We start from the raw sequence: 21,789 nt of genomic DNA on the forward strand, positions 1-21,789 counted from the left end.
AATTATTTGAAACGCAATATTTTCATCTTATTCCATGTTAGTGACAAGGAGATAGATGAAAACAGCATGTTGTATTTAATTTTCATTAAAAACTGGTTTTACTTTTAGAGTCATATATGAAAGCCTCAAGTAATGCAGGGCAGTTGTATCATCGGCACTAATTAAAAAGTGAGCTACCTTTGTCAGGTTTGAGGAAATATATATTTAGTAAGTTCATGGTTAACTTTTGTGATGTAAACTCCTAATCTTCATCCTTATATACAGCTGTAATTTAAATTGAACATTATCAGGAAGTGAATATTTTCATGTTTTTGCGGAGTTGGAGCTTTCTGAGCCAGGAAACTGAAACCTGGATTAAAGTACAAGTCTTAGATAGTGAGAGACCTCCAGAGAGATTTAGATGCTTATCTTACAATTTATTTACATTTCAAAGTGGCATGAAACCTGGAGCCAAGAGCAGGCTGTTTATATTCCAAAGGATTATAACACATGAGGGAGCAAAAGTTCGGCAGCGTGTAGCCTATAGATTACGAGATTCATAATTTTTGGCCCCTCCCCTGTGGTGTATAAAACCTCTTTTGCATGTGCAGTGTCCATCTGGCTCTTGTGGCATCTTCCTGAATGAGGGAGGGTACAGAGTGGGGACCCAATATAGTTATCATTGTACATAAGAGTAGTCTGGACTGGATCCAGAGATTTTGTGTTTGCTTTCAGAATAATATAAATAATGTAGATATGAAGAATTATCAAACATTCAAATCCATGATTTTAAAATGGATTATATGAGCAATTTTAAAGATAAAAAGGATTTATCTGCGTCTCTGGCAAAATTGTTTTACAGCCTATGAGAAATTTGTTATTATTTTCTTCTATTTAGGGATAAAACAAAGAAAGGTTAAGGAAAATGTACATACATTCAGAACTCATTTCCTTATTAGTTATTATCTAATGGATAATGTTTGTTTTAACTCAGTGACTAAATGGTACATAGTGAATTAAGGTGGGGGGGATAGTGCGTAAAGTTGGCTATAGTGGATATAAAGCAAAAAAGTAAAAATAAATAAGACTTAGTCTACATACACATTTTGATTAGTGAAAAACAATATGCTATGGGTGAGAGATTTCATTAACATACAAACTCTGAAGGTTACTGGGGAGGAAGCAAATATCAAACATTTATCCCCAAATACACATTTCTTAAAATCTTGGTGTATTGAGCATCCTTAACTAAAGCAAAGTGTCTGAGACCAGCAATGCAGTTCCTGAGATGAAATCAATACACTTTCGGTTGGGTTTGTGAGGTGGAAGACAGTTAACTTTGTTCTCCAAACAACCATTCATAAGTTAGGCTTTCATTCTAGAGACAGCCTGTAAGTATAAAATATGATTTAATTAATGCAATGCTTGGCATTTCTTAAGCATTGAATATGCAACTGCTTTTCATTTCATTATTGCTGTTCCTGAGTTGTATTTGATGTGGATGAAGTAAGTAGGTGTTAAATATGTATTATATTTGTCTTTCTGGCTAATATAAACAGGATAAGGAATTATAGTCATGGCCTCATACTGTAAAAGAATAGGACCCTATGGTCCTTGCTCACCACATCCTCTGCCTGCCTTTTAGCTGTGGAAAAACTTTAGCCAAAGAATAAGTTTAATCAGAGAAGTAAGAAAATGGAAAAGCAAAGGAAAGCAGACAGCACAGAATAATTGTCAGTAAAGAAAAATAATAGGAAAGTTAGGGAACTTCCCTGGTGGCTCAGTTGGTAAAGAATCTGCCTGCAGTGCAGGAGACCTGGGTTTGATCCTTGGGTCGGGAAGATCCCCTGGAGAAGGGAATGGCTACCCACTTGAGTATTCTGGCCCGGAGAATTCCATGGACAGAGGAGTCTGGTGGGCTACAGTCCACAGGATTGCAAAGAGTCAGGCATGACTGAAGTGACTTAGGATGCTTGCAAGGACCTTTAGGTCCTAAAGTCAAGGACCTTTAGTTCCTTCTCAAGGACTATACAATTCTAAGAATAAGCCTTAAGGAAATGGGAACAAACCAACCCTAGAGCTAAAGATTAACTGTACTTAAAACAATGATAGATGACATTGGTCAGACCACTGATGACTGATTTCAAGGTCGGAGTTAACTTTACTGTTTCTACACAAAAGCCCCTCCCTCAGCCTATAACAGCTCTTGCCTGCTGATTGTCCAGGGCCCACGGTAGGCCAGGGGAGGGAATCAGCCTTTAGACAGGTGTACACCCCCTCTGAAGAGGCACAAACAACTGAGAGCTGATTTTTGTCTAGGTAACTGTTAAAAGAAACTGTGATGCTAAAGACAGTCTTATATTCATTATCTATTAGGATGTTGCTCCAAAACCCAGCCTTGTTCCTATACATAATTCTGGGAGGAAAAAACTGGGGGCTGTGACCATGATTGCTACAAGGTAAACAAGGGGGAACACATGACCAGGGAGGGCAATGGTAGGACTGGTGAAGGGAGCAATACTTATGTCTTCCATTATGTCTTTCAATCAGGTATATACGTTACCTTTTCATTGAAATTGCTCTTATATGTTCAATTAAATTGAACCTCATGGAAGGACTAGGATGACTTGAAATAGAGTGTATGCAGTGTACTAAATTACACCAATGAAAGGTCTTTTGAATTGGACTTAACATTTTTTAAAATAAGGAAAAAATATGTGTTCTTCAAAAGAATTACTAAGAAAATGAAAAGACAAGCCATAGAGATAAAATTTTAAGTCATAATTCTGATAAGAACTCTCAAAGTCAATAAGAAATCCAAAAACCCAATAAAAATAAATTGAACAGAAATGTTACTGCAAAATATGTAAGTGAAAAATAACACATGAAATGCTGCTTAAAACCATAAGTCTTTAGGGAAATGCAAATTAAAACGACAAGAAAAATTGACCTGCTACTTGAACCAAAAGACTGTATTGGTGAATGTCTGGAACAAATAGAACCCTCATACACTGGATGTGGTAATATAAAATCTCATAACCACTTTGGAAAATAGTTTGTCAATCTCTTCATACACTGAAAATACACCACTAATCATCCCACTTGTAGTTATTAACCCGAGGATAAAAGGATCTATGGCCACACAAAGACTCCTACCCTCATCTTTGTAACTGATACTGTCTAATAGCTCCAAATTGGAAACAGCCCAAATGTCTACTAATTAGTAGGTAAATGATGAAACAAATATCGACATATATCTATATGATGGATGAGTACTTAGCAATAATGGAAAAACTCTTGATACATGCAACAATATTGGTTAATCTCAAAGAATTTTGCTGAGAAAGAGAGGTCAAAAGCCAAACTTCTTTGCTCCGTCACAAAAAAAAGCCCATATTAAATGATTCCATTTATATAAAATTCTAAAAAATACAAATCTATAGTTTAAAAAAATGAGATCAATCCTTTTCTGAGGATAGGAGAGGGGGAACATCAGGAAAGTGAAAGTGAAAGTTGCTCAGTCGTGTCTGACTCTTTGTGACCCAATGGACTATATAGTCCCTGAAATTCTCCAGGCCAGAATACTGGAGTGTGTAGCCTTTCCCTTTTCCAGGAGATCTTCCCAACCCAGGGATTGAACCTAGGTCTCCAGCATTGTGGGCAGATTCTTTGCCAGCTAAGCCAAAAGGGAAGCCCAGGAACATCAGGAGGGTAGAATTAAAGAGGGCCATAAATTCTGTGAAAAATGCCATTGGTAATTTGATAGGGATCACATTGAATCTGTAGATTGCATTTGGTAGTATAGTCATTTTCACAATATTGATTCTTCTTACCTAGGAACATGGAATCTCTCTCTGTTTATGTCATCTTTGATTTCTTCAATTAGTGTCTTATAATTTTCTGTGTACAGTTCTTTTGTCTCCTCAGGTAGGTTTATTCCTAAATATTTAATTATTTTTGTTGCAATGGTGAATAGGATTGATTCCTTAATTTCTCTTTCTGATAAAGAAGTTGTGGTACATATACACAATGGAATACTACTAGGCCATAAAAAGGAATGCATTTGAGTCACTTCTAATGAGGTGGATGAACCTGGAACATATTATACAGAGTGAAGTGCATCAGAAAGAGAAAGATAAATACCATTTTCTAATGCATAAATACAAAATCTAGAAAAATGGTACTGGACAATTTATTTACAGGGCAACAATGGAGAAATGGACATAGAGAATAGACATATGGACATAGAGAGAGGGGAGGAGAGGGTGAGATGTATGGAAGGAGTAACATGGAAACTTACATTACCATATGTAAAATAGATAGCCAGTGGGAATTTGCTGTATGGCCCAGGAAACTCAAACAGGGGCTCTGTATCAACCTAGAGGTGTGGGATAGGGCAGGAGATGGGAGGGAGGTTCAAAAGGGAGGGGATATATGTATACCTATGACTGATTCATGTTGAGGTTTGACAGGAAACAACAAAATTCTGTAAAGCAATTATTCTTCAATAAAAAATAAATTAAAAAATAAATTAAATTTTTAAAAAAGAGAACCATGAAGAAATATTTGTGTGTGAGGGATTTGTTCACTTAGTAGGTATAATATGTTTTTACATATGTAAAGATTTGTATGACATATGCATATGTAGTTTATTGCAAGTGTACTGTATTTCAATTATGCCTATATACATCTTCTAAAAACAGAGTAAACATCTGACTGAAAAATAGATAAAAATAGATTTGAACAAGATTTTCATTCCCTAGTTAATTTTGTATGCAGAATTTCCCATTCACACATTACACTGATTCTAACAATGTATAAATTTATAAATGACACAATTTATCACACATGATATTCATTTACAAATTCACGCCTTGTGCCACATTTTTACTTTTGAATGTTTTATGCTAGCCTCACCATATAGTGTAAATTTAACACAATGTCCTTCAGATTTTCATTTTCAGGTTTAGAGATCAGTGTGCAGTAAGCACCCCTACCTCATAATCCCAATAGTGCCTCTTCAGGCTATTTGACCTGCACCAATGCAAAAAGGCTTCAAGTTTCTTTTAAAACTTGTGCCAAGAGACCTCAACTCCTCGGGGACTCAAGAGTCATAATCCTCTTTCATGTCACACTATTTTGATTACCAATCTGAAGAAACTATAGGTGCTTGCTTTCCACCTGAGGAGTTATTACAGCACCCTGATCTCATAATGATCCATAATCACTTTCGTTGACAAGTCAATCATCTCCTCCCTTTTTGTACCACTTTTAACTAACCATCTAAACACTTACATTTTATTTGACCATCCTGCCTCTTTTTCATCTTTCTAAAATTATTTTCATGCTTCTCTGAATAACTGATACCTTCTTTCTGTCATGCAGCCCATTATGTGGAACTCAGCTAGTAGATTTGTGATAATTTTTCTCATCTGATCTGGTTTTTTAGTCATAATATAAAATAAGATGTTCAAAGATGCAGAGCTCCACTTACTGTGGAACCAATCATGATATAAGGTAAAGAGATAAAATTAGGAGACACCCTGATATCACCATATACCCAATCCAAAGTAGCTTATCTTCTTAAAATGGAGAAGACTCAGGCATGTCCCCTTTAATATATAAGGATGCCATGGGCAGTTCTTCTCATGGTAATCTGCATATAACTCTCACCTTTAACCAGCTCATGAGCTTGGTCTCTGTCCCTCCACTTGTATTTCTATCAGGGTGTGATTAGCTGGGATGTGGCATAAGATCAAACTACACTTTGATCGCAATATCTTGAGCTAGAGAGAGAACTCTGGTATCATCAGTGCATAACAAACACCTCAGCAAAGATCTCCAGATTCTCAGTTGAAATTCCTTCTGTTAAAATTATTCTTTTTATTGATTTAGCAATGATCCCAAGTTTCAAGCCTGCCACCTATAAATCCCATTGATAAGCTTTTCTAACTGCCTGTGATAGTGAAAGTAAAGTCGCTTAGTCATGTCTGACTATCTGCGACCCCATGGACTACAGCCTACCAGGCTTCTCCATCCATAGGATTTTCTAGGCAAGAGTACTGGAGTGGGTTGCCATTTCCTGCTCCAGGGGATCTTCCCAACCCAGGCATCAAACCCAGGTCTCCTGCATTGCAGGCAGACGCTTTACCTTCTGAGCCACCCATTTGTTTAACTTCACACCATGTATGGCTTAGGAGGGATACAGGCTTCACAGGTTCCTGTTCCTTCTGGAGAGGAGGAAAATAAAATTTCCCCCTGCCCTTCTCAGTTATTACTAGAGATCCTGTGATAACAGTAGATTAACCAGAGAAAACAAACCAATCTTGTAATACTTCTTTCGGAAAATAGAAAGCACGCCCCGTGTGTTACACAAGGCCAACAAAATTATGACACTCAAATTTGTTAAGGATATAACAAGAAAAGGAAATGAAATCAGGTTTGTAATTAAAAGAGGCAGAGAAGTAAATGAAGGCTGTCAAAGTGTAGAAACTTCTAGTAGTAGAGGTGCAATGTACACCATGATCAGTATAATTAATACTAGAGCATGTTATAGATAAAAGTAGTTAAGAGAGTAAATCCTGAGTTCCAATCACAAGGAAAATACATATTTTTATTTTGCAACTATATGAGATGATGCATGTTCACTAAACTTAATGTGGTAATCATTTCATGATGTGTGTAAGTCAAATCATCATGCTGTACACCTTAAACATACACCAGTGCTGTATGTCAACTATATCTCAATAAACTGGAAGAATAATTACATATATAAATATACCTACAATACATAAAACAGTTAACAAACAGTAGAAAAAGAAGAAAAGGAAAGACCAATATGGCTTATAAATATTGACAAGAGTTCTGAACATATTAGCATTTTGAATCTAACGATATATTAAAGAGATTTCAAGATTGGTTTAACATTCAAAAATTAATACTCTAATTTAGCAGGAAAAAAAGGAATAATGTATGCTAATATCAAGATTAAGAGAAAGTATGAAATCCAAGTTCGTTTACTAGAAAACCTTTCAGTGAAGCGCAAACAGAAGGAAACTTCCTTTTCTTGATGAAGGATATCTCTAATAACCCTGAAGCCTTCATTGTACTCAGTGGTAAACACTTCTCCTTAATTTGGGTACAAGAAAAGAATATTTACCACTGCCTTTTATTCAGTGGTATTTTTTTTAACTGTAAAAAAGGATACTACATGTCACCATGCACCAATAGGGATTATGTATTTATCCATACCCAGTATTTTGCAAAAGAAAGTGAACACAAAAGAACACATACATTCCATGGTACAAACAAAATATGAGCTTCAAAAAATTTCAGAACTATGGTGTTTGAAGTATAGGAAAGAAGGTGTGGAAAGTGATCGGGAGGAAAATCAAAGGGTTTTGTTGGCTGCTGAAGGTACATTCTGAACTATGTCTTTTTACTTTCATCTTTACATTTTTTTTTAATGAAATGCTATTCATTTCTTTAATTTCAACCAGCATCCTCACATAAATGATTATCAAATTTAAATTCATAGCCCTGTTCTATCCAGAGAAATGAATCAATAGTACAAAAGGCCTTGATCTATATTCTTTAATCTTTTTTCCAGGTTATTGCATTTACCTATAATGTCTCTAATCCCCAACTCCATCACATGAAAGTATTTCAGCTTTTCAGGGTCCATCTCAAATATCTTTCTGGTAAGATTTCTCTGTGAAATTTCTCTCTATATTTCATTATGCTTGATTTTTAACTTTATTTATTTGTGTGTTGGCCACACTGTGTGACTTGTGGGATCTTAGTTCCCTGACCAGGGATTGAACCTGGGGCTCTTATCAGTGAGAGAGTGAGTCCTAACCACTGGACTGCCAGGGAATTCCCTGTAACCATTTCTTGATACATCACAACCCAGCTTGTGTACAACTATTAATCTACCATTTTCTCAAAATATCTTTTTTAGAAGTGCCTTGAAATTTTCTAATCTTTTATCCATTGGAGTACTGAAATCAATCCTTTAAAACTAGTGCTAAAAAGTACTTAACAAATTGCCCTTGTATCTAGGATCATGACCACCAGCTTTCAATTTTGATAAAAATATTTATTTACACATTGTTTTTGGTAATATTAACTATGGAAGGGAAGTTCGGTGTGTGAGAGAGATCAAGCTTCCAGGAAAAGTTCTGAGGAAAATCATAAGCCCCACCTGAATAAAGACCATCTATTATCAGCAACAGGTCATGAGAAATACAAATATCTGTGATATATTGGTCATCCATTCTGAATATTGTTGGATCTGGCCCCCAAACTCTGCCAAGCCCCAGTTCAATCCCAGTTTCATCTAGATTGAAAGAGCACTTCCACTTCTGATGCCTTGGGTCATTTACAGTAAGTCCCCTACATACAGATCTTCAAGCTGTGAACTTTGAAAACTTTGAACATGCCCCTGTATGCCAGCTATTAGACTCTACTACTCTACTTTTCAAGGTACTGTACTGTAAGATTAACAATACTTATTTTTTGTGTATTTTTATTTGTGTGAAAAGTATTATAAACCTATTACAGTACTGTACTGTGTAGCTGATTTTGTTAGTTGGGTACCTAGGCTAACTTTGTTGGACTTACCAACAAATTAGACTTAGGAACTCACTCTCAGAACAGAGTTCATTTGTATGTAGGGGACTTACAGTATATGTCAGAATGGAGTGTCAGAATTGATAGTAATGAGGATACAAAGTTGGAAAAAAGGCAAATCTCGCTAGTGAAGAAAAATGAAATTAGACACAATTTGTAATGTGGTACTTAGGAAGGCAGTTTAACACCCTCCTTATGTTCAACATACTTGTGGTTTTTCTCTGATTTCCATGTTTCTCATCTTTCAAAATCCTCATTGTTGTGTATGAAAGTGAAAGTGTTAGTGGCTAAATTGTGTCCAACACTTTGCAACCACATGGACTGTAGCCCACCAGGCTCCTGTCTATAGACTTCTCCAGGAAAGAATACTGGAATGGATTGCCATTCCCTTCTCCAGGGGAACTTCCCAACCCAGGGACTGAACCTGGGTCTCCTGCATTGCAGGCAGATTCTTTATCATCTGAGCAACCAGGAAAGCTGTGTATTACTATACATTTAATCGATATGTACATATTTTGCATTTTCTCCACTAGACATAGGCACATACTTCAAGGGTATACAGAGGATAATAATAAGTGTTTGGATTTTTTTTTAATCTCCTGGATGTTTTATGTTTTGAAAATTATAATATACACCTAGAGTATATAACATTCTATGTACTGCTCTAAGAAAACCCTAGGTATGTTAGAACCATTTTTATGTCCCTATAAGCCCTGACTTGCATTCTCTGGTTCAGGAGCCTCCACTTCACACTTCTACCATCTACCCTGACGTGACAACATCTTACAGCTAGTCAACACTCTGGTTTATACTATTTTCTTAATCTTGAAACCTGAAACATGAGCCAACTTCCTGCAGTTCCTTTAAACCTACTCTCTAGTCTCATTGGAAATTCCCTTCAAGTTCTCTGTCTCATCTCAGTTCTCTGACCTAAAATATCACCCATCAAAGTGACTTCATGCAATTTTCTCTCCAATATAATATTGTCAGCCAGTTGAAAAACGTATTCTCTATTATCTTCAAATGCAGAAGAGTGGAAGCTGAGAAATTTTTAAAGAAAGTTCACTGACATCAGCTAAATTTCATGTTATCATTCTTCAAATGTGATCTCTATTTCTTGTTAATCATTTAATATTGGTGTGTTCAGTCTCCTCTTTTCTCATGCAAACATTATCCAAACATAGTTATGTTTACTATGTCTTTTATTCTATTTCTGGGCTTCTCCCTCAAGAGCAGCCTTATTTTCAAACTTTCTGAGACATTAAGAAAACAGTCCTCAATTCATTTCTCTTGTAACTTCTCATAATGTTTTCGTAAACATGTCACTTTATATATAAATGTTACTAGCATATCATATACAACATATAATTTGTATATTGCATCTTATTATCTTATGTCTATGCATATTAAAATGTAACTGTGTTACTCTCATCCATTTTCTAGCCAGTTCTAAACTATAAACCTGTCTGTTGTGTTATTACTGTCCTTACTCTGGTCTTTTAGGGCCAGGTCCTAAAAATGATCCTCTCTTCTCTAGTGTATACATTTTTTTTTCCACTCTAAAAGAAAAGTAAACTAGTTAAAAAACAACCCTCCTTTTGAATATGAAAATATCTTTTAATCCTTCAGGTTCACTTTCTGCCCCTGCCTTTTATAGCTCAGGTGTTTCTGTCAAAATCATAGAGGCATTTTGATACCTGAGCTGGAAAGACTGTTGAAGGTAGGTTTTTTTTTTTTTTTCTTAAAGATGGTAAACAAAGCACCTAAGAGTTAAAGAATTTTCTATGAACATAAGTGAGAATAATACTTAGATTTTCAAAATATAAAATTCAGTTTCCTTTCTTCTATTAAGCTATTCCTTCTCCATCCACCTTATATCTCTTGAAATTCTTGAAATTCTCTTGCAAATTATCTCTTGATAATTTGCAATTATCCTGCTCAACAAAGACTCAAATATTTTACTCCTACTTATTTCTTCCAAAAAAAGGAATGATTTCCTAAATTCTATAGATTCTACCAGTATAAAGTCCATTGTTACTCTTGCCAATGCTATGGTCCCTGACCTTATGAAATCTCATCTGTGCAGTCATTACTTGAAGGCTATAAAAATAAGCTTCTAAATGATTCTTCAGTTATGTATTGTTACTAACTCCCAAACCCAAGCTATATTGTGTGCTGTGGTGTATTTACTTTTATAAAAGTGAGCTCTATTCAAAGTATGTCCTTAATTACTCTACTAAGTAAAAATACAATTCAATTTATGACATCCTACATCTATCGTGCATTCAACACATGCCAAATGTAAATGATAGATCTTAAAGTTCTGCCACTGAGAAATAATTGAAAATAAAGAGATGTATTCAAATAGACAATAAAGGATGCTTCCTGTATCATAAGATTAAAATTATTGGTATACTGCATTTGAGTGGAGATTTAATGAACAAATAAACCTTCAGCTGTACAATTTGGCAAGACCTCTTTACTACGGTTTCCAGGAAATTCCACAGTATGACACTAGCCTCCATTTTCAAACTTACTTTGCATTTTATGTTAAGGATGTGTAAAAGTGAGAAAGATACACTGTTTTCTGAAACAAAAGAGCAATTTTTATATTATAATCACAAAGTTCAGGAAAGGGAAAAACACTGAAATAAGCAACACTAGTACCACACTCCTTGGAAGGAAAGTTATGACCAACCTAGATAGCATATTCAAAGCAGAGACATTACTTTGCCAACAAAGATCTGTCTAGTCCAGGCTATGGTTTTTCCTGTGGTCATGTATGGATGTGACAGTTGGACTGTGAAGAAGGCTGAGCGCCAAAGAATTGATGCTTTTGAACTGTGGTGTTGGAGAAGACTCTTGAGAGTCCCTTGGACTGCAAGGAGATCCAACCAGTCCATTCTGAAGGAGATCAGCCCTGGGATTTCTTTGGAAGGACTGATGCTAAAGCTGAAACTCCAGTACTTTGGCCACCTCAGGCGAAGAGTTGACTCATTGGAAAAGACTCTGATGCTGGGAGGGATTGGGGGCAGGAGGAGAAGGGGACGACAGAGGATGAGATGGCTGGATGGCAACACAGACTCGATGGACGTGAGTCTGAGTGAACTCTGGGAGTTGGTGATGGACAGGGAGGCCTGGCGAGTTGTGATTCATGGGGTCACAAAGAGTTGGACACGACTGAGCGACTGAACTGAACTGAGTACCACATGAAAAACATGTGTTTCCTCCAACAGTAGAAAGCCACTGCAATTTAAATAATAGTCATCCAGTGGCACCAATGGGCTTCCCAGGTGTTGCTAGTGGTAAGGAACCTGCCTGTCAATGCAGGACACATAAGAGATATGGGTTTGATCCCTGGGTTGGGAAGACCCCTTTGAAGAATGCATGGCAACCCACTCCAGTGTTCTTGCCTGGAGAATCCCAGGGACGGGGGAGCCTGGTGGGCTTCCATCTATGGGGTTGCACAGAGTCAGACATGACTGAAGCGACTTAGCAGCAGTAGTAGCAGCTTCTCCAATCACAGGCAGGGGCAAAGATTCAGCTGCTCTTAAAATTTTACCATGTATTTCCCCCATAATCTTTCGCTTTATGCAAAAAAAAAAAAAAAAAAAAAAGTCTCTCAGAGAAGGTTAAAACAAGAAAACAAACAAAAAAAGTAAAAGCTGAGTCTTCATCACTCTACCTCTAGCTGTGACACTGATTTATGTTTTTAAAGCTCTCAAGGAGCAGCTGCAGTTGCTGTTTCACAACAAAAAAGAAAGAAGGCCAGGGAATTATGTGATAAAATCATTTTTCCACAATAAATAAGGAGAGGATTATGTTAGGTAAGAATAATACAGTAAATACAGTGGATCTGAGAAAGAAAGAGAGCAGCTATGCCCAGGAGAGCCTGCAAGCAAGCTTGGTAACAGGGCTTCATAAAACACCACCCCCAGCAGAGGAAAGCCATTCCCCAGCCCTGCTTCAATATGTGACCCATAGATCTTCTGGTCCCTGAAGACCCGTCTCTCGCCATTTACCGGAATGACCAATCACAACCTCAAGAGTCTTATGTTTAGAACGTGGAGCATCCTCACCGGCTTGACCTGAGGTTTCAGTTATGAGGCCTGAAGGAGCCACAAAAGGTGGGCATTGTGGGAAGACAATCAAGAAAATAAAGTTAAAGCCTGAATTTAATAAAACAGGAGAAAAAATAAAAGTAATGTTTTCTGAGGGACAGAGAGTACAGTAGTACTAAAAATATAGCTAGGCCGTTCAGAAACACGGGAAGTATTTCTGAGGTAAAACAAAAACAAATTTTGATAGTTTAATTCTTAGATTATTTCAAGTTGTTTCAGGTTTGGATATTCAAGTAAATACTATGACATGTTAGCACGTTCATGAACCAAAAAGAGTTGGAAAAGGATAGAGTCAGGGCCCTAGGGAGGAGGTTTATCTGAGGCTGATTTTATTTGTGTACAATCCTGTAATCACTAATCATCACTAATTATGGTCATTGTGAGGGAAATGATACTACACAACTTCTGTTTTAGAAAAGTGAAGTAAAAGCAAATGTTTCCCTATGTGGATTGCTATTTTCAATAATCCTATTCAAAATGTGTATTAGTATCTTGAATGATTAATATAAAATAACAATACATACTTTTGAATTATTGTGTGAATCCAAAGACATACAGTGCTTAGAATAATGCCTGACATGTATTAGACACTCAATAAGTTTCTCTTCTATTTAATATTATGTTAGACTTCTGTGGCAACTGCTTTGAACAATTCAAAAATTAATTAAAACATAAATCTTCTCAAGCAAATTACAGTTTTAAAAAGGAGACTGCTTGTGTATGTATGTAAAACTACATGTGTAAGGGTGTGTGTGTGTGAAAAACAGGGTTTATATGCTAACTTCTGTTCTTCTCTTCCCAGTCATTCAAAATCCTACTTTATAGGTCATATGCATTATAGTTTGTGGTATTTTAAGTTTGCTTTGGTTAATTATAATTGGTTATAGGAGAGGAGGTGTTTTTCAGGAAGGTCACATTTCTGACCATGACTATTCTAGCAACTTTCATGAGAAGTTCTTAGAAATGACTCCTCAAAAAATCCTTTGAATAAAATACAGGGAATGATTGGAGAGGAACAAGCAACTGTAGAAACACCATTTAGTGTTTCCATAAATTAGTGAATCAAGTTAAAGGGCAAATTCTACATACACTCCAGGGCTCTCTATTAGAAAATTATGTATTTTCTTTGTTTACCATTGCTTTTCAACATAGGATTCTGGCCCAATGACTCTTCTTGTTATGAGGTTCCTTTCTGCAGAGAGCTAGCTGCTGGGTCTGGGGATCCAGTCTGCAGTCTGTGCTTGGAGAAGCCAATGGTGCACACAGTCCAGATGTTTTATGAGATGTGAAATTATATAACTATGCAAAGAATTTCTTTTTAGGTAAATAATGATCACATTAGAGTAAATGATTTAGTCTTCACCATGTGAAGACTAATTCTGTTTTATGCCCCTTTCAAGTAAAGATATGAAAACTGCTGTACTGAGATCTGTAGTGATCCTGAATATAGTTTTCTGGAGAGTTTCAGTGATCCCTCTGAGGCACATTCTCTGCACTCTCTTTGCCCAGGCAATAGGTTTGCTTCTCATTAGTTAGGAGAGCCCAGAGTGTTTTTCATCATACCATGGAATTCTCATCTCAGAAAGACAAGACAGGGAATTGCACAGCTCTAAGTTAACCCTGATGTTCATTAAAGGACCCAGCTTTGTCAGGAGAGTGGGTAGTGATCATAACTTCACAGTGGGCTCTGGGGACAAGTCTCTGTTTAAGAATAGGTTTGAGTCATTCATTAATAATAGCACACCTGTCCAGAACAAATAACAATCTATGAAGCAGGAAGCCATTGCTTTTAATTCACCTAAACTCAAAGTCCAAGAGCAAGAATTCTGCTTTCTAAGTTCCACATAGAAAACTAAAGACCATATAAAATGTCACCAAACTGGAGCTCTCCTAATAACTTGAGAGGTGAATTTACAGATGAGCTCACAGAAAGCCTAATATTACAATACACATTTACTTAATATATGAATTCTAAATAAACCTTCTATGATGAGTAAAATGTAGAGACATGAATGAGAAGCGTTCCAAATATTTCAAACATTGGGCCCTTACTATAGGAAATTGCCTTCCAAGAACATAGAAAGGCTAGAAATAGTAAACTGCAATACAAAAAGAATCCAAGTGAGAAACATTAAGGAGAAAAAAAAAAAGGTGATACCAGAGAACACACGATATTAATACTCCTGGCTGGAACCCATACGCTTACATTTCCTAAAACATGATTGGAAATGCTCTCATACTCCCTTCTGTGTTCACAACAAGAACAACCAATACTGCTTCTCCCTGACTGCTCAACTCACGAACTGTCTCACCCACCGCTCTGCCAGTCACTTTCAGCACATGCTAGCTGTGGGTTTCAGAGGTAGGGATTTTTCTCCCGTTTCTCTATACTCTTATCTTCAATCAGTACCTGCTGGCCTCCCATTGGAAGTGTGCAACAGGAAGTCACTTGGCAATTGAACTGGAAAAATTAGAATTTGCACATCCCCAGCCCAGCAATACACAGGAAGATTTAGAAAGGCGGGGCCAGGCCGAGAGTAAGAGTTAAGGTGTTAGTCACTCAGTCATGTCTGAATCTTTATGACCCAGTGGACTGTAGCCTGCTAGGTTCCTCTGTGGGATTCTCCAGACAAGAACGCTGGAGTGCGTTGCCATTCCCTTCTCCAGGGGATCTTCCAGACCCAGGAAGCAAACCCAGGTCTCCTGTAGGTGGATTCTTTTCTGTATGAGCTACCAAGGAAGCCAGGCTAAGAATCAACATATAAATAACTAGAATGACGTGTTATATGAAAAATGAGAGGCCCAACTCCTATGTCTAGAATCTAAGAAGTCCTTGCTTTTATGTTTGTTTGAAGTATTGTTGGTGTCAACTACAAATTGGTGCTTGCCAAGGGCATTTGCCATCCACCTCTGAGGAGACTGAACCTTGTGCTACTGTAGTTGTTGACCTCCAACATGCCAGGAAAGGAGTTCAAGGTAGAGAATGATGCTGTCTGTGCTCCAGGGAAACTGTTGGAAAATATCTATAGATCATTAGATATTTTTAGGAACTAAATCATGATCCCAATTCTTGCATCTCTTCATATTTAGAAAGTCACTAAATCCCTTCATGGTGATATCGGCTCCTGGTGACTAGCAGAAAACCTATTATAAGATCAGGGCTTGATTGCATGAACTCTCCCTTCACCAAAATCACATATATTGATCTTCCTCCACTGCCTATTTGGAGTATGTTCTCAGAGCTATCTGAGGTGTTGTCTCCCTTGCTTCAGTCCTCATTTTGCCCCAAATAAAACAACTCACAACTCTCATGTTGTACATTTTTTTCAGTCAACCTTGGTATCTGGGACATTATATTTACAATGTAAACTTCATGTTCTATTGAAAACACTAGATTTTGTTTTTTCCTAATCCTTAGATATCTGATTTTGGGTCCTTCATTTTGGATTTGCACCACAGTAGGATAAATCACCAGTATATTTAGCTGTCTTTTTTACAAATATTGTTGAATTAGAAGTCAGTTTTGAGACATTTGATAGGAATGGTGGGCAGATATGACAGCGAAGATGTAAAATGTACTTGGAGACATCAACTCAGCTGATGAAGACTGTTGGCCTGTCTCAATACACCGTTAAAACTTCCATTTCTCCACTTGAATTACACTTATTTGTATCTCTTTACGACTGCTCTACTGCAGTGTTATATAGCCCCTTGTCCAAATATCTTTTAAGTAGATTTTTAAAGATCTTCTTTGTGAAATACCATATCTCAAAGGGAACACAAAGAGTTTTAAAGTCTTTTAAGCTTCCATTTATTTACTGAGATAAGGCTTACTCTCACAAACTTGGCTAATATTTTTTACCGATTAATGAAAGCAACTAGAGATTTGGAAAAAAAAAAAAAAGCAACAGATAATTAGAAAACCTGGAATTACTTAAGTTCTTACTTTCTGTAGAATTCAGAGCCAGTGTAGATTTCACAGCATAAATTGAAAGATTCATCAAATCATAAAATTTCCTGCTCTCACTGCCAACTTTTTGGTCTTCACAAATTATTTAATCTCTTTCTCTTACCAGATACTGAACACATATATAACAAGTACTATGATAAACTTCTCCTATGACTAATCTCATTTAACTCTCACAGCAACCTTAAACCTTGATTTCTATAAATGAAATTTATAAGAATTTCAATAAATTTGAAATTTATAGGATTCCTATAAATGAAAGTTGAAGTTCAGATAGATAACTTTCTCAAGGTCAGTTTGTAAATTTGGGAGCTAGGGTGTTAAATGATAATTGCTGATTCCAAAGTCTCTGTGTATTTAGCATGCAACAGACCACCTCTCTCTTTAAGCTATGTTGGTTAGTTTTTCAGGAAAGGATAAATAAAAACAGGTACTTTTAGGACTATAAGAAATAGGTGAAATAACATATATTAAAAAATGACTACTCTCTGGTACCACATAAACCAGTTCATAAATTTGTATTTTTTACATTCTCCTAGGATAAAGCAAAACAAACAAACCAAAAAACAAACAAACAAAACAAAAATTTGAGAATGATGCCCATTTTAGTATCAATGAGTTAATTCAAGTCTTATATTGTAGAAGTTTCCCCTTAAACTTGAAAGACAATAATATAAGTCAATATTGACAAAGTACAACTCATTTTAGAGTTATAATTTAAACAAAATGTTTAAAGTATTTATTTACAAGTATATATTGAATGCCAATAATATGCCAGGAACCATGTTAAATTTTAAACTGTTAAGAAGGAAGAAATTTTGAGCAGATACAGAAGAGCACAACAGGGAAACAGCCCTATTATGATGGCATATATTTCATCCACCTAAGCCAATATCAAAGGTCAGTGACTTGGAAGAAACAAATCTCTCTCAGAATATCCGTCCCAGAGTTGGAATCAAACTGTGGACTATGATTATGCACAGAAGGGTTTCCTTTCCTGTCTCACTTCTACCTCTAAAAAGTCCAGCGGATGGTTTAGCAAGATCATTTTGACTAGTTCAGCAGCAATGGCAAGACTTTAGTAAAAACTGTTTAGACTTAAAAATATAGAAACTGGAATATATGATGTATCTGTTTTAGCATTTTAAAAATAATAATCACATAATATCACTACTCACTACTTAATTGTTAATGTCTTAATTAATTCAGTGATGTGATAGAACATTTGAGATAATATTAATCCACACTTGTAAATCTGCTAATTTTCTTTTCCCTATAAAAGAAGAACCAAATTTTTCACTCTGGAGAAAAGCTCATCAAGAGTTTCAAGCACACAGCATAGACTACTGGAGGAGTAACATAATTTGTCACTGTTATTTTTTCCCCCAGCACTTCATGCTCTCAGTTAATAAAATTATTTGACCTAAACAACTAAAACAGCAACTTCTTCATTGTTCATGCTGTGAAACAAAAACTAGCTATCCCTTCCTTGTACTTTTGACAGAATTAAATTGCATTTCTGATGTGTCAAACTGGAGAATATCTTGTTGGTTCATGACAGGGTGCAACACAGATATATGCATAAAGTATATTCCAATATGACAAATTATAGATCCTTTTAATATTAAATACTAGCTATCAATTCACACATCTGTACAGCAATAGTTCAGATTTTTAAAAAGTAACAAATGGAAAATAACCTAAGTAATACAGTTCACATAAAGTGTGAGCAAGTTATTTTTTGTCTGTCTTCTAAAAATTCAAAACTGCTTCTAATTCCTTTTTTTAAATTTAGTGCTATTTGCAATACAGTATTCCTATAGAGTTTTATGATCCTCAGTTACAGTGTAGTACTGGATTGTATATTGGTACCATCATTATAATGGCAAGTTTGCAAATTTAAATTATTTCCTTTGGTGTCAGCATTCTTCAAACTTAAAATGGGGAAGTAGCTGTCATTATTTGTCTTTAATTATTATATTATAAAATATGGGTTTACTTATATAATATATGCATGTTTATTGCAGGGATGTAGCTTCAAAGAACATTAAAATGTGAGACAAAATTAGGGATAGGGAGGGAGGGAAGGAGAGAAACAGAGAGACAGAGAAGCAACCAATATGTCTGAAATTGGATCTGGACAACAAACAACATTTGAATCATTCTGGTTTACTAAATCATCTGAGAAAATCATTGTATCTTTTCTGTATAAGAAGTTTTCATGCTATGTACTAGATTATCTTGCCAGCCTGTGCACCACTAATAAAGTCAGAAATCAACACCTAAGCCAAACAGTCATTCCTCAGTCATCCAGGAGTTAATGGGGTAGACTGAAAAATAATATCAGTAGTATTTAAGTTCTATTCTGTCTTCATCACTTACTAGCTATGTGATCTTGGATAAGTTATTTAACTTCTTTGCATTTCACTTTTAACATCTCTAAAATAAGGAAAATACTATTAACTTTCCTAACTTAGAGATTATCATCTCTAAAAATTTAAAACTGGTAATGATATATTTTAAGTGTTCTGTATTGCTTAGTGACTAAACAAATCAATTCCATAAGACTTTTAATGGGTTGTAGCACAAAGAGACTGCAAAGGGGTAAGAATTGACAGTATTTGTGCAAGCTTGCTCAGCTGTGTGACACCATGGACTGTAGCTCACCAGGCTCCTCTGTCCATGGGATTCTCTAGGCATGAATATTAGAGTGGGTTGCCATGCCTTCTTCCAGAGGATCTTCCTGACTTGGGGATCAAACCTGCATTTCTTACGGCTCCTGCATTGGCAGCTGGGTTCCTTACCACTAGCACCACCTGGGAAGCTCACATAGCAGTATACTGAGATAGAAATAATGACACCTCAAAAATTTGTAGGATAGAAGAGCACAAGCTACAAAAATGTATATACACTGATGTCCTATATCTCTGGTTATCAGCATCTCTTTGAGAAATTTTAATACTTCAGGTCTTCCAACAGAGAAAATCTTTTAGATGTTATGGAATGTGACCAGGTGGTTACCAGTGCACTAGAGGGCAGCAATTATGAGCAGTTCTAAGAGAATAAAATTATGATGTGCTAGTGAAACCTTAGTGATAGTCCAATTATAAAGATGTTTAATTATACAACTGCTAATTAGTTTTTCATACTTTCTTGTCTCAATTTTTTCCTTACAAATCAAAACCCCTATCACTTGAAGGTGTATGACATAACTTTGTTCCCAATGACCGAAAAGAGTCAAATATAATACTTGACCTAATCTATGATAGCCCTCAGATTTAGACCAACAGATGAAGTGATTTCCATGTGTGCTAAATAAATCTACTGCAATGAAATACAATTTGAGAGAAAATAATACATCTTAAGTTGTCAGCTTTATATGTCTGACACAGGGATGTAAGTCAAGGTCAGAGATAAAGTGGGATTCACAGTAGCCTAGAATGAACATTCTCATCATTAGTGTACCTAAGAAATGTTTCATTTAGGATGTAACAGTTTTTAGCAGACCAACAAAACAAGTTTATTTTTTATTCATGTGATGATCCAAATAGGTGCTAGTCAGTTAGCTGCCTAGTGACTGGCTCTTCTCCAAGAAATGATTCAAAGATTCTTCTCATTCGTTGTGCCAATGTCTATCATCATCTGAGCTTCCCTGACAGCTCAGTTTATAAAGAATCTGCCTGCAATGCAGGAGACCCCAGTTTGATTCCTGGGTTGGAAACATCCCCTGGAGAAGGGATAGGCCATCCACTCCAGTATATCTGGGCTTTCCTTGTGGCTAAGCTGGTAAGGAATCTGCCCTTAATGCAGGAGACCTGGGTTTGATCCCTGGGTTGAGAAGATCCCCTGGAGAAGGGAAAGGCTACCCACTCCAGTATTCTGGCCTGGAGAATTCCATAGACTGTATGGGGTCACAAAGAGTTGGACAAAACTTAGTGACTTTCACTTTCACTTTTCATCATCATCTGCATCCAGTCAGAAAAAAAAGATGAGGGGATGGGAAGGGAAGAGAAGGTCTCTTTAAATGCCTGGGCTGAAAGTCACACATAGCAACTCTTTTGACATTCTATTGGTGGATTCAAGGTTATGGACAAATCAGAATGCAAGAGAAAAAAGAAACAGCTAGCTAATAACAACCCCACAGTATGGAAAGAGGGTTGTAGATTTCCATGGTGAAAAATCATCTTTGAGACATATCAAATGAAACTACTTATTTTAAGTGTAGGGTTGCCCTTTTTTGGATGCAAAAGGATGGGGGATTTGCCAGCCATCACAGGGCTCAGACCCGTTTTAACATTGTCCAAAAAAAGTTCAATGATGAAGTGAAGAATGGAGTAAAAAGTTTGTTTGTAACAGCGAAAATTTTAAGAAACCCTGAAATAGATTCACATACAAACACCAAATAGAAAACCTTGCTGGGATTTCTGTGGTGGTTCAATGGCTAAATTCCACATTCGTAATACAGGGGGCTCAGGTTCAATCCTTGGTCAGGGAACTAGATTTTACCTGCCACAACTAAGAGTTCACATGTATCAACTAAAAACCCACATGCTGCAAAGAAGATCAAAGATCCCACACATCACAATAAATACCCAATGCAGTCAAATAAGTTAATAAATAAATATTTATGGATAAGAAAGCTGTGGTACATATACACAATGGAGTATTACTCAGCCATTAAAAAGAATACATTTGAATCAGTTCTAATGAGATGGATGAAACTGGAACCTATTATACAGAGTGAAGTAAGCCAGAAAGAAAAACACCAATACAGTATACTAACGCATATATATGGAATTTAGAAAGATGGTAACAATAACCCTGTATGAGACAGCAAAAGAGACACTGATGTATAGATCTGTCTTATGGACTCTGTGGGAGAGGGAGAGGGAGGGGAAATTTGGGAGAATGGCATTGAAACATGTATAATATCATGTATGAAACGAGTCGCCAGTCCAGGTTCGATGCACGATACTGGATGCTTGGGGCTGGTGCACTGGGACGACCCAGAGGGAGGGTATGGGGAGGGAGGAGGTTTCAGGATGGGGAACACAGGTATACCTGTGGCGGATTCATTTCGATATTTGGCAA

This window comes from Bos mutus, chromosome 17 (genome assembly GCF_027580195.1).
Source record: "Bos mutus isolate GX-2022 chromosome 17, NWIPB_WYAK_1.1, whole genome shotgun sequence".
Classification (NCBI taxonomy): Eukaryota; Metazoa; Chordata; class Mammalia; order Artiodactyla; family Bovidae; genus Bos; species Bos mutus.